General features: G+C 43.5%; 1 protein-coding gene across 2 annotated transcripts in view; it reads left to right on the forward strand.

Moving 5' to 3' along the window:
* The window catches only part of LOC141086019 (calmodulin-regulated spectrin-associated protein 2-like), a 129,017-nt gene that overhangs the window by 28,685 nt on the left and 86,598 nt on the right, over positions 1-13,734 (forward strand). The window lies entirely within an intron of this gene.

Below are 13,734 nucleotides of genomic sequence, written 5' to 3' on the forward strand. Positions count from 1 at the left end.
CCATAATTGGGACAGTCCTAACTCTAATATTAAAAACCTTTATCCACATGCATGTCACTTGACAAATGGTAAGGTTTTTAATATTAGAGTTAGGACTGTCCTAATTATGGTCACCGTGAAGTGGTGTGATGACTTTTCCATTTTTTGTTATCAAAAAACATGTTAACTAAGTAGTTTATATTATTTTCATGCATTATGTTATTTATTTTTTTATTTACGGCAGGATATTTAATCATTATACGTCTGACTTTGATTTTTACATGCCAGTATTTTTCCTTATTTTGTGATATGCAATAGTGTAGTAGACAAAACTATTCCATATTGTGACTGTTACACAGTGTATATTTTTTCTTGATATATTTGGAGCGACATATAGAAAGAAATATCTTAATAGAGGGATGCGTTTCAGTCTTCTGACAGTTGTAGTCTAAGAGATGGGTCCTGATCTATAGATGTCAAAAGAGACTTAAAGTGGTTGTCATTTTAATGACTAGACATTGAAATAAGTTCCACAATTGGATGTATTTAAAAAAAAAAAAAATGTTCCTGTGCTGAAATAATCTTATAAATGTCCCCTTCTGTGTAATGAGCGTGTCAGGGACATGGTGCGATCATACCACAGCTCCTGATGGGGGAAGCAAAAGAGGGTACAGACAGGACAGCACGGGATCACAGATCATTCTTTCTGTGAGGTAAAACATGTTTTTAAACAGGCAGGGAAATGTTTTATCTCACAGAAAGCAGCAGCTGCGATCCCGTGCTGTCCTGTCTGTATACTGTTTTGCTTCCTCCCCTCCTCTGACGTTGCTGGAGCAGTGCAGCTGCGTGAGTGGAGTATGCAATGTTTTTATTTTTATTGGGCTCCTAAAATGATTAAAGGGGTTTTTAAAGGGATTTTCCTGTTTCAGAAAGCCCCTGTTCCCTACCGAGTTTCTTTTTAAAACAAAACCTGTCCTTTACTCACCCTCCCCAGGTTCAGAAGTGAGTCTCTGCTGCTTGCGGTGTTTGTCTGCAGCGTTGACATCACGTTGACAGGACTGCAGCCAATGACTGGGATCAGCAGCTTTGCTGGAGTTGAATGATCTGCTCCAACTCACTAAGCTCACTGTTGGCTGCAGCATTGTCAATGTGATATCAGTGCTGCAGACACTGGGATCAGCGACGCCAACTCAGCGTTGGATACAGTGTGGGTGAAGAACAGTTTTGGGCGACAGTGTAATCAGGGCAATGGAGTCAGTGTCCATTTTGGTGGAGTCGTTATGAAATGGACAGACTCCTAAAATATATAATAAATTGGATCCAGTATTTCAGTGCAGGCTCTGCTGTAAATGTTTTCATTATTAGGAAAGTTATGAAATGTCCTATAAATGTCTGTTGTATTCCTGATCTAAGGATCTGGGCTTTTAGTTGAGATGAATCTGTGCTGCACTTTATGCACATGCTCAGTAGTGACCAGTGCTGTGAGGTCGGAGGTTTGGCTTACGACTCCGCAGCCCTGACTGTAATGTATATGGAGCCCGAGACAATTTGCCAGTGAAGATATTGATGCGGCATGTCTGACTTCAGACTCCTAATACATGTGTTCAGGAGTTGAGCCACAGCCAGAGATGGCGCTCTTATAGAGAACACAGGAACACTCGGCTGAACCAGCTCTTCTGTGTATAGGCCGGATGATTGGCCTTGCAGCCATCCTGTGTATGTGCTGGACTTTAGCCTGTGGTAACTTGTGTTGTGGCTTCTTTTTGTAATGGCACCTGACTGAGCCTATAAGGCTATATGGGCACGTTTTGTATTTGCTTGCAGAAATTTCTTCAAGGTTTCTGCATCTCTTGGCAGAAAAATGCAGTGGAAAATACGTGTGTGTTTTTTTTTTTTTTTTTAATAGAGCTAAATAAAGATCTATTATTAAAAAAAAAATATTTCCTTGTTAAACGCCGCCTTTTTCATTCTCCATTGAAGACCATAATATCATTACATACCATGTTCAAATTATAATGTTTACAAACACAAAACAAATAGCCTTTACTGGCAAGTTTACAGAGGAACCTTTGCAAAAAAAATTGACATGGTGTCCCCCTATAAAATTGAACCAGCAAAGGCTTGGCAGACAGCTGTGGGCTGATATTAATAGCCTGCGAAGGGGCAATGGTTATTGCCACCCCCCCAGGCTAAAAACGGCAGCTCTCAGCCATCGCAGAAATGGCGCATCTTATAGAAACGTGAAAAGAATTGAGATGCTGCAGGAAATAAAACGCTGCAAATATGGACGGAAATTTACTGATCATGTGCACAACACTTCAGGATTGTCATTGCATTACCTTGCTTTAGTATTCCATTGCGTTTTTGGAGCATTTACGCGCGTAAAGAAACACAGCAAAAACGCATAAAAAGTGCATCGTGTGCATATAACCTAAATGATGTTTTGATAGGAAAAATTAAATGAAATGTGGGCTGTAATCTCCGAAATAAAAGCCTAAGGCCGGGATCACACATGCGAGAAACACGGCCGAGTCTCGCCTGTGAATACCCGGCACTGCCGCCGGCACTCAGGAGTGGAGCCTGTGACTGCATAGCAATACATGGAGCCGCACGCTGTGCACCTGAGTGCCGGTGGCAGTGCCGGGTATTAACATGCGAGACTCGGCCTAATACAGCTGCTGGAACTGGTGTGGGAATAGTGATTATGCCTCTAGCCAGCAATCTGAAGCACAATGGGTGAATCCTCAGTAGCGAACCAGGTAGTACATCTAGATGGATTGGGGTTGGTCCAGTGGGTAGGGGGGATAACTTTGAAACTAGCAAATACCCCTTTAAGCATGCTGTGAATGTGAAGATTTGTTGTGGGCCTAAAATCCAAGCAGACTTCTTTTCTGTGTATGAATGAGGTTCTGCACACCGCGGTCACATTTTCTGCCCTGTACTTAGTTGCCGATTCTTGGTGCACTTACAGCTGTGCAGTAATAGGCTCAGTATGGATGTCGTCTCCGAGATACAGGTGTCACAGCAGCCATTATCGGCAGTGGAATGAGCCGGCGTTATTCGTTCTCGGCCTCCTGTGACCATGTCCTGTACAGCCGTGGGACACGCAGTCTATTATTATCCAGGATCGTATTGTCGGACAGGCTTTCCAGATGCTTTGCCATTGTCGGACCTTAGTAAATGAGCTGATTATCTTGAGTGTAGTGTGTCTGCCATTGTGGATGCTGCAAGAATCCTCTCTTTATTATCAGCGGGTTCTTTGTGATGGTACCAGTGGGCTCAACAATGAAGCCATAGTTATGTAGAGATATGTCCAGCTCAGCTCACATCTGTGCTGGGGATTCCATAGAGGCATTTTGAAAGCAAGAATAGCACAACTTTCAGCCCCATCATTGCTGGCAAATCAGCTGTTTGTTCTGTGTTGTTTTTTTTTTTTTTTTTTTTACATAAAACTGTATGTGTGAATCCATCCATCATGAACGTCTGGCAATGAATGTATGCAGGCAGAGTCTGACTGCACGATTGAGTGCCGGCGGCAGTGCCGGATATTAACATGCGTTAGGCTACAGTCACACGTGTGAGAGTAATTCTGTGTTCACACATTGCATTGCGTTTTTGCTGCATTTTCAGTATAAAAAAATAACTAACATGTGTACATGTAGACAAACATCACATATAATCTGCAACAAAAATGCTGCAAAACCTGCTTTTTGTAAGCAGATTCCTTACTGCCAAGAGAGCAGGCTTTGCATGCAGAAAAAAAAAACGCTGCAAAAATGCAACATGTGAATATAGCCTTACCATACAAGAGAAACTGGTTTTTTTTTTTTTTTTCTTTCCCCCCCCCCCCACTAGGTGCCATACTAGGTGCATCAGTGTTTTTTTTTTTTTTTTTTTTTTTTCTTTTTTCTTCCTCTTTTTAACCCCTTTACCCCCAAGGGTGGTTTGCACGTTCATGACCGGCCCAATTTTTACAATTCTGACCACTGTCCCTTTATGAGGTAATAACTCTGAAACGCTTCCATGGATCCTGGTGATTCTGACATTGTTTTCTCGTGACATATTGTACTTCATGTTAGTGGTAAAATGTCATTCAAATAACTTGCGTTTATTTGTGGGAAAAAAAGGAAATTTGGCGAAAATTTTGACAATTTCGCAATTTTCCAACTTTGAATTTTTATGCCCTTAAATCACAGAGATATGGCACACAAAAAACTTAATAAGTAACATTTCCCACATGTTTACTTTACATCAGCACAATTTTGGAACCAAAATTTTTTTTTGTTAGGAAGTTATAAGGGTTAAAAGTTGACCAGCGATTTCTCATTTTTACAACACCATTTTATTTTTACGGACCACATCACATTTGAAGTCACTTTGAGGGGTCTATATGATAGAAAATACCCAAAAGTGACACCATTCTAAAAACTGCACCCCTTTAGGTGCTCAAAACCACATTCAAGAAGTTTATTAACCCTTCAGGTGCGTCACAGGAATTTTTTGAATGTTTAAGAAATAATGAACATTTAACTTTTTTTCACAAAAAAATTACTTCAGGTCCAATTCTTTTTTTTTTTTCATTTTTCCAAGGGTAACAGGAGAAATTGGACTGCAAAAGTTATTGTGCAATTTGTCCTGAGTACGCTGATACCTGATATGTGGGGGGAACCGCTGTTTCGGCGCATGGCAGAGCTAAGAAGGGAAGGAGCGCCGTTTGACCTTTTCAATGCAAAATTGGCTGGAATTCAGATCGGACGCCATGTCACGTTTGGAGAGCCCCTGATGTACCTAAACAGTGGAAACCCCACACAAGTGACCCCATTTTGGAAACTAGACCCCCCAAGGAACTTATCTAGATATGTGGTGAGAACTTTGAACTCACAAGGGCTTCGCAGAAGTTTATAACGTACAGCCGTACAATTAAAAAATCATATTTTTTCCACAAAAATGATCTTTTCACCCTCAATTTTTAATTTTCCAAGGGTAACAGGACCCCAAAAGTTATTGTGCAATTTGTCCTGAGTACGCTGATACCCCATATGTGGGGGTAAACCACTATTTGGGCGCATGGCAGAGCTCGGAAGGGAAGCAGTGCCATTTGACTTTTTTGGCTGGAATTGGGATTGGACGCCGTGCCGCGTTTGGAAAGCCTCTGATGTGCCTAAACAGTGGAAACCCCCCACAAATGACACCATTTTGGAAACTAGACCCCCTAAGGAACTTATCTAGATGTGTGGTGAGCACTTTGAACCCCCCAGTGCTTCATAGAAGCTTATAACGCCCTGGCATGAAAATAAAAAAATCATATTTTTTCCACAAATATGATCTTTTAGTCCCCAATTTTTTTGTTTTCCCAAGGGTAACGGAAGAAATTGGACCCCAAAAGTTGTTTAGCAATTTGTCCTGAGTTCGCTGATACCACATATGTGGGAGAAAACTACTGTATGGGGACACGTCGGGGCTCGGAAGGGAAGTAGTGACATTTTGGAATGCAGACTTTGATGGAATTGTTTGCGGGTGTCATGTCGTGTTTGGAGAGCCTCTGATGTGCCTAAAGTGTTGAAACTCCCCACAAGTGACCCCATTTTGGAAACTAGACCCCCTAAGGAACTTATCTAGATGTGTGGTGAGCACTTTGAACCCCCAAGTGCTTCACAGAAGTTTATAACGTCCGGGCGTGAAAATAAAAAAATCATATTTTTTTCCACAAAAATGATATTTTTGCCCCCAATTTTTTATTTTCCTAAGGGTAACAGGAGAAATTGGACCCCAAAAGTTGTTTTGCAATTTGTCCTGAGTAGGCTGATACCCTACAAGTGGGGGTAAAACACTGTTTGGGCGCATGGCAGAGCTTGGAAGGGAAGGAGCACCATTTGACTTTTTCAACTCAGAATTGGCTGGAATTGAGATCAGACGCCATGTTGCATTTGGAGAGCACCTGATGTGCCCAAACAGTGGAAACCCCCAATTCTAACTCCAACACACCCCTAACTCTAATCTCAGCCCTAACCCTAGCCCTAACCCTAATGGGAAAATGGAAATAAATACATTTTCTTTTAATTTTATTTTTCCCTAACTAAGGGGGTGATAACGGGGGGGTTTGATTTACGATTTATGGCGGTTTTTATGTTTGGCAGCTGTCGCACGCTAAAAGACGCTTTTTATTGTAAAAATAGTTTTTGCATCACCACATTTTGAGACCTATAATTTTTCCGTATTTTGACCCACCGAGTCATGTGAGGTCTTATTTTTTGCGGGACGAGTTGACGTTTTTATTGGTACCATTTTCGGGCACATGACATTTTTTGATCGCTTTTTATTCCGATTTTTGGGACGGAGAATGAACAAAAACCAGCATTTCAAGAATTTCTTTTGAGGGGTGCGTCTACACCGTTCCGCGTGCAGTAAAATTGATAAGGCGGTTTTATTCTTCGGGTCAGTACGGTTACAGCGATACCTCATTTATGTCGTTTTTTTTATGTTTTGGCGCTTTTATGCAATGAAAACAATTTTATATAAAAAATAATTATTTTTGTATCGCTTTAATCTGCGAGCTATAACTTTTTTATTTTTTCTCTGACGCTGTATAGTGGCTCGTTTTTTGCGGGACAAGATGACGTTTTCAGCTGTACCATGGATATTTATATGCGTCTATTTGATCACGCGTTATTGCACTTTTTGTTCGGCGGTATGATAAATCATTATTTTTTGCTTCGTTTTTTGTTTTTATTTTTTAAGGGGTTCGCTAAAGGGGTTAACTCATGGGACAGTTTTATAGGGCGGGTCGTTACGGACGCGGCCATACCAAATATGTGTACTTTTATTGTGGGTTTTTTTTTTTTTTTTCAAAAAATGAATTTATTAGGGGATTTTTTTTTTTTTTTTTCTTAAATTTATTTAGCTTTTTTTTTTTTTTTACTACAACATTGTCCCAGGGGCCAGGGGGGACATAGCTGTCATGTGACCGCTGATCTGTCACATCACAGATCACTGTGACAGATCAGTGATCTGTCACAGGCATAGAATCAGACTTCCTCATGCCTGCGCTTTGCAGGCACTGAGGAAGCCAGCTCCTTGCAAGCCCCCAAAGGTCCCTGTCGCCATCTTGGATCCGGGGATCTGCAGGGAAGGAGCCCCCCGCAGCAGCGCTGCACATTGCGCTGCTGTGGGGGGCTCAGGGAAGCATGGAGGGAGCCCCCTCCCTGCCGATGCTTCCCTTTAACCCCCGGTACACTGCGATCGTGTTTGATCGTGGTGTGCAAGGGGTTAATGTGTCAGGGGCGGTCCGTTACCGCCCCTGACACATAGTGCCGGGTGTCAGCAGTGATAATCAGCAGCTGATCGCGCGAGACGTACTATCCCGTCCATGGGCATAGGGGCCCAGGTCCCATGGACGGGATAGTACATCTGATGTCCGAAAGGGGTTAAAGGGAATTTGTTACCCATTTTCGGCCTATAAGCTGCAGCCACCGCCATCAGGGGCTTATCTTCAGCATTCTGTAATGCTGTAGATAAGCCCCCGATGTAACCTGAAAGAGAAGAAAAATGAGTTAGATTATACTCACTGGGGGGTGGGGCGGGTGCGGTGGGTGTCACGGTCTGGTCCGGCGCCTCCCATCTTCTAGTGAAGGTGTCCTCCTTCTTACTTCTGCTGCGGCTCCTGCACAGGCGTACTGCTATGTCCTGTTGAGGGCAGAGTAAAGTACTGCAGTGCGCAAGCATCGGGAAAGGTCAGAGAGGTCCTGCGCACAACAGTACTTTACTCTGCCCTCAACAGGACATAGCAGTACGCCTGTGCAGGAGCCGCAGCAGAAGTAAGAAGAGAACGTCATCGCTAGAAGATGGGAGGTGCCGGACCGGCCCCCCGGGTGAGTACAATCTAAGAGTCCCATTACATTTAGCGATGCACCAGTGATCCCGACAATGATACGACCTGGTCAGGATCGCTGGTGCATCGCTAAATGGTCGCTAGTGAGCTGCCTAACAGGCAGATCTCACCAACGACGTGTCGGCGGTCGTTACCTGTCAGACGCGGCGATGAAGACGTCCTCCTGCCCGCGTCCACGCATTGCTCGTCGGCGCCAGCAGGAAGCCCAGCAGGAAGCTGACGACGAGAAACGGCCCAGGACGTTCTCGCGCGATCAGCGATAGGCAGCGGGGGAGCCAGTCGGAGGTAAGTGTCACATATAGCGATATCGCTAGCAATATTGCTGCTGCGTCACAAAATCGGTGACGCTTTAGCGATATCGCTATGTGTGAAGCCCCCTTAACTCATTTTTCTTATCTTTCAGGTTACATCGAGGGCTTATCTACATCATTACAGAATTCTGTAGATAAGCCCCTGATGGCGGTGGCCGCAGCTTATGGGCCAAAAATGAGGTGACAGATTCCTTTTAAGCAGGGTATGTATTGACTCTTAGCAATGCATCAGTTAAATATGGATGAAACTCTGCTGTATAAAGTGTCATCTGTGTCACACTGATCCCCCTGGACTTTAATGGCTTAGGTTGGTTTCACATTTGCGTCTGTGTGCGCAGTGTTTCATCCGCATAGATTCACATGCGTCATGTGTACCTATGTTTAACATGGTGTACACAGGGGCATGCATTTGCATCAGTTCGCAAGCGTCTATGAACGCATGCGTTGTTTTTCGGTGTGCGGCGGGGTCCGGCAAACGCAACATGTTGCATTTTTAGAAGCGGCCACAGTCTGTCAAATATGCGCATGCGGATGAGTGCGTAAACTCTCCTCCCCCCCCCCCCCCGCATTACTGTCTATGGGACCGCATGCGCACGCAAGGACATGCGCATGCGTTCTTAAAAATGTAAATAGAAATTCCATGAGACACGCCCATTTTTGTCTGTCATATCGAATGCATGCGCGGAAACAACAAAACGCATACAAATGCATGCAAGCGCAGCGGTTTTTTGCATCATGTGTAAGATGATGCGGATAAATGCTGCTTAAACATGCTGATGCGGATGATACCCTGTGGACTCAAGCGCTAATGTGAACCTAGCCTTAGTCTGATCTGCAGAACGGATGAGAATAGGATCTGCTCTTACTCCCATGTTACAGAGACATGGATCCGTTTTTCCTCTGTGTGCGGTCAGAGAAAAAAACAGGCGGTGCTAGTACATGTCAGGTGGACTCTGGCGTAGGTTGAAGCCTGTGGGCCCCAATTCAAAATATCTAGTGGGGCCCCCAATTGACACAGTTATTTAATAGTAAGAGTCTTTTCCTATAGGGCAGAGGGAGCTCTGGGGCCCCTCTAGTCTCCAGGGCCCAAGTGCGATTGCAACCCCTACACCTATTATACTTGCGCCCCTGCACATGGATTTGTGAATGCGGCCATTTCTCTGAATCTCTCTTGGATCTCTGAGAAAACGGAGACCTGATTAATTATTTATTCATCATTTTGATTCAAATCTGGCCTATTTTATGTGTTCGCCTCTCTGGGAGACCTTTAGGGTCTCCGGTTGTTTTCACACAATTCATTATTTGCAAGATTTCAAAAAATCTCAAAATTTGGCCCCAATGTTCTCCAGCTCCATTCAGGAGTGATTTTTTTTTTTTTTTTTATTTATAGCAATTATTTTTGTGCCCTTTTTGCACCATTTTGCGACTTGTGACTTTTTTTGTGCTAATCCACTTGCAAAAAAGGCTAATTTTGTAAAGTTATGAACCATACTGAAAAATACACGGTACAAAGATATACATCTTTCCTGAAGAATTTTGTTGAAAAAAAAGTCAATTAATAATACCAGATGAAAAAGAAGAAAAGTGACTTCAAAAGGTAACCTGAAATGATGAATCTGGACCATAGTTACCACACCGGCAAGGACTATTGGGAGAGATGAGGCCAGTGTGGTGTGGCCCCCGGCCGGCTCCTCCCCAGCCCTGTTTATTGTCTGGTCTTTTCTATGTGTGTATGCAGCAGACTACTGCGGCTTTTCAGAGAAATGATATGACTGCGGCACGGTGCAATGTGACCCGAGTGATGGCTCCCCAATAACTAGAGACCTTCCAGACAGCGGAGTGAATGGGGTGGATTGTGTGCTTCTATAAAGCTCTGGTAAAAATTAAGAGACCACCACATCAGAACCCTGTCATGGCCAGCCCAATCTCCAGACCTGAACCCCATTGAAAACCTCTGGAATGTAATCAAGAGGAAAATGGATAGTCACAAGCCATCAACCAAAGAGCTGCTTACATTTTTGTACCAGGAGTGGCATAAGGTCACCCAAAAGTGGTGGAAAGCAGCCAAGACGCATGAAAGCTGTGATTAAAAATCATGTTTGTTCCACAAATTATTCATTTCTCAACTCCTCCTGAGTTAAAACATTTGGTATTGTTGTTTCTAAATGATTATGAACTTGTTTTCTTTGCATTATTTGAGGTCTGAAAGAACAGTTTTTTGTTTTTCTTTCTAATTTTGACCATTTCTCCTTTTCAGAAAAAAAATACAAAATGTATTGCCTGGAAATTTGGAGACATGTTGTCAGAAGTTTATAAAATAAAAGAACAATTTACATTTTACTCAAAAAATATACCTATAAAGAGAAAAATCAAATAAACTGAACATTGGAAGTGGTCTCTTAATTTTTGCCAGAGCTGTATATTATGGGTATGTGCATGGAGCACGTGTGCCCTGGGGAGACACAATATTCAAGTGGCTCAGTGAGTATTCGGTGCCCTGTAGAGAAGTCTGAATGTGGAGGAATAAAGTGCGAGGTTACTGTAAAGACCGTTAGATCGGTGCTGACGAGTGTGGTTGCCATGGAAACCTTGTGCTGATCTTGCAGGCTCCTGCGGACATCTTGACATTTGCAGGCTGTTATTATGGGATGTGTTTGTGTGGTGCTGTCCGCATGCCAGGGGCCAGAGACCTGGGCATGACTGGATGCCACGGATACAGGAACTGGCAGCATTCTGCAGTAATAACCAGATGCTGAATATGTAGTGAGTGCAGTCCCGATCTCCGCAGCTCCTCGGATTATCCACCCTCGGGGACTTTTTATTTATTTATTTTTATTTTTTTTTTAAAGTGCATGTGAGCAGGGCTAAAAGAAATGCAGTTGGGTTTGATTGAAGTTTTCCCACTGTTTTTTGCCTTCTGTAGCCGCTGTGTTAGGCTAGCTTCAAACTAGCGTATGGAGGAGCTGCAGAGGGATGCGGACTTCCTCCGTGAAGCTCCGCCTACAACCGTACCTCCTCCGTGAAGCTCCGCCTCCAGCATGCGGCCTGCGTACCCTATCTTTAGCATTGGGTACGCAGGCCGTGCCGATTGTATGCGGATGCCTCTACATCCGTCGTTTTGACGGTGCAGCGCCCTGTGCCGTGTGTATGTGTGTGTGTGATATAGATATTATATATATATATAATATATATATATATATATATATATATATAGACACAGACACACAAGAGCAAAAAAGTATTTAGTCAGTCAGCAATAGTGCAAGTTCCACCACTTAAAAAGATGAGAGGCGTCTGTAATTTACATCATAGGTAGACCTCAACTATGGGAGACAAACTGAGAAAAAAAAATCCAGAAAATCACATTGTCTGTTTTTTTTTCATTTTATTTGCATATTATGGTGGAAAATAAGTATTTGGTCAGAAACAAGCAATCAAGATTTCTGGCTCTCACAGACCTGTAACTTCTTCTTTAAGAGTCTCCTCTTTCCTCCACTCATTACCTGTAGTAATGGCACCTGTTTAAACTTGTTATCAGTATAAAAAGACACCTGTGCACACCCTCAAACAGTCTGACTCCAAACTCCACTATGGTGAAGACCAAAGAGCTGTCAAAGGACACCAGAAACAAAATTGTAGCCCTGCACCAGGCTGGGAAGACTGAATCTGCAATAGCCAACCAGCTTGGAGTGAAGAAATCAACTGTGGGAGCAATAATTAGAAAATGGAAGACATACAAGACCACTGATAATCTCCCTCGATCTGGTGCTCCGCGCAAAATCCCACCCCGTGGGATCAGAATGATCACAAGAACGGTGAGCAAAAATCCCAGAACCACGCGGGGGGACCTAGTGAATGAACTGCAGAGAGCTGGGACCAATGTAACAAGGCCTACCATAAGTAACACACTACGCCACCATGGACTCAGATCCTGCAGTGCCAGACGTGTCCCACTGCTTAAGCCTGTACATGTCCGGGCCCGTCTGAAGTTTGCTAGAGAGCATTTGGATGATCCAGAGGAGTTTTGGGAGAATGTCCTATGGTCTGATGAAACCAAACTGGAACTGTTTGGTAGAAACACAACTTGTCGTGTTTGGAGGAAAAAGAATACTGAGTTGCATCCATCAAACACCATACCTACTGTAAAGCATGGTGGTGGAAACATCATGCTTTGGGGCTGTTTCTCTGCAAAGGGGCCAGGACGACTGATCCGGGTAGATGAAAGAATGAATGGGGCCATGTATCGTGAGATTTTGAGTGCAAACCTCCTTCCATCAGCAAGGGCATTGAAGATGAAACGTGGCTGGGTCTTTCAACATGACAATGATCCAAAGCACACCGTCAGGGCAACGAAGGAGTGGCTTCGTAAGAAGCATTTCAAGGTCCTGGAGTGGCCTAGCCAGTCTCCAGATCTCAACCCTATAGAAAACCTTTGGAGAGAGTTGAAAGTCCGTGTTGCCAAACGAAAAGCCAAAAACATCACTGCTCTAGAGGAGATCTGCATGGAGGAATGGGCCAACATACCACCAACAGTGTGTGGCAACCTTGTGAAGACTTACAGAAAACGTTTGACCTCTGTCATTGCCAACAAAGGATATATCACAAAGTATTGAGATGAAATTTTGTTTCTGACCAAATACTTATTTTCCACCATAATATGCAAATAAAATGAAACAAAAACAGGCAATGTGATTTTCTGGATTTTTTTTTTCTCAGTTTGTCTCCCATAGTTGAGGTCTACCTATGATGTAAATTACAGACGCCTCTCATCTTTTTAAGTGGTGGAACTTGCACTATTGCTGACTGACTAAATACTTTTTTGCCCCACTGTATGTGTGTGTGTGTGTGTGTGTGTGTATATATATATATATATATATATAATATACTTTGAGTTGTCAGTCTACTCTTCCTCCGCCTCCTTTTTTTTTCTGCTCATATACAGCATACAGTAGGAAAACCAGATACCCGAAATCCCCTTTATTTCCTCGGCATTTGTTCGGAGTCCTGATGAAGATGCGGATTATCAATCGATAGCTCTTTCAGCATTATGATTAATAGACTTTATGGATCCTTGGCAAGGAACCTGCTTCGTGCCTCCGTGACCCTGTATAAAGTCATTATAGGCAATCCTCTTCCTTCCATGTGACAGATTAAAGATGTAATGCGTTGCCCTGTTGTCAATGGTTACCATAGCAACCCCAGAGCTGTGGAGTTGTGGTCCTCTCGGTGACCGCATATATGCCATCTGGACTCCTCGTAGTGTGAGCACAGCTTGTCCCTGCCACCAGTGTGTCCCCCAGGCAACGGCTGCCCATCATCGTGCTTACATAGGGTCCACGTACAGTACAGTGAGGGGTTCTGTGCAGAGCGGTGGGTACAGACGGATAGGCACTGTCCTTGCTGTGTACATCTCCCACAATGTGGTCACATGTGATAACTGTGCACAGTCATGGTCCTCCCTGCTATACCAGACAGGTAATGATTGGAGGCGGCCATTGTGGTCACTTTCTCATAAAGTTTATCACCGTGTTCCCAGTTCTACGATGGAGGTTAGAG

Source organism: Dendrobates tinctorius, unplaced genomic scaffold (assembly GCF_039654945.1).
Source record: "Dendrobates tinctorius isolate UK_male_01 unplaced genomic scaffold, ASM3965494v1 ptg000029l, whole genome shotgun sequence".
NCBI classification, from domain to species: Eukaryota; Metazoa; Chordata; class Amphibia; order Anura; family Dendrobatidae; genus Dendrobates; species Dendrobates tinctorius.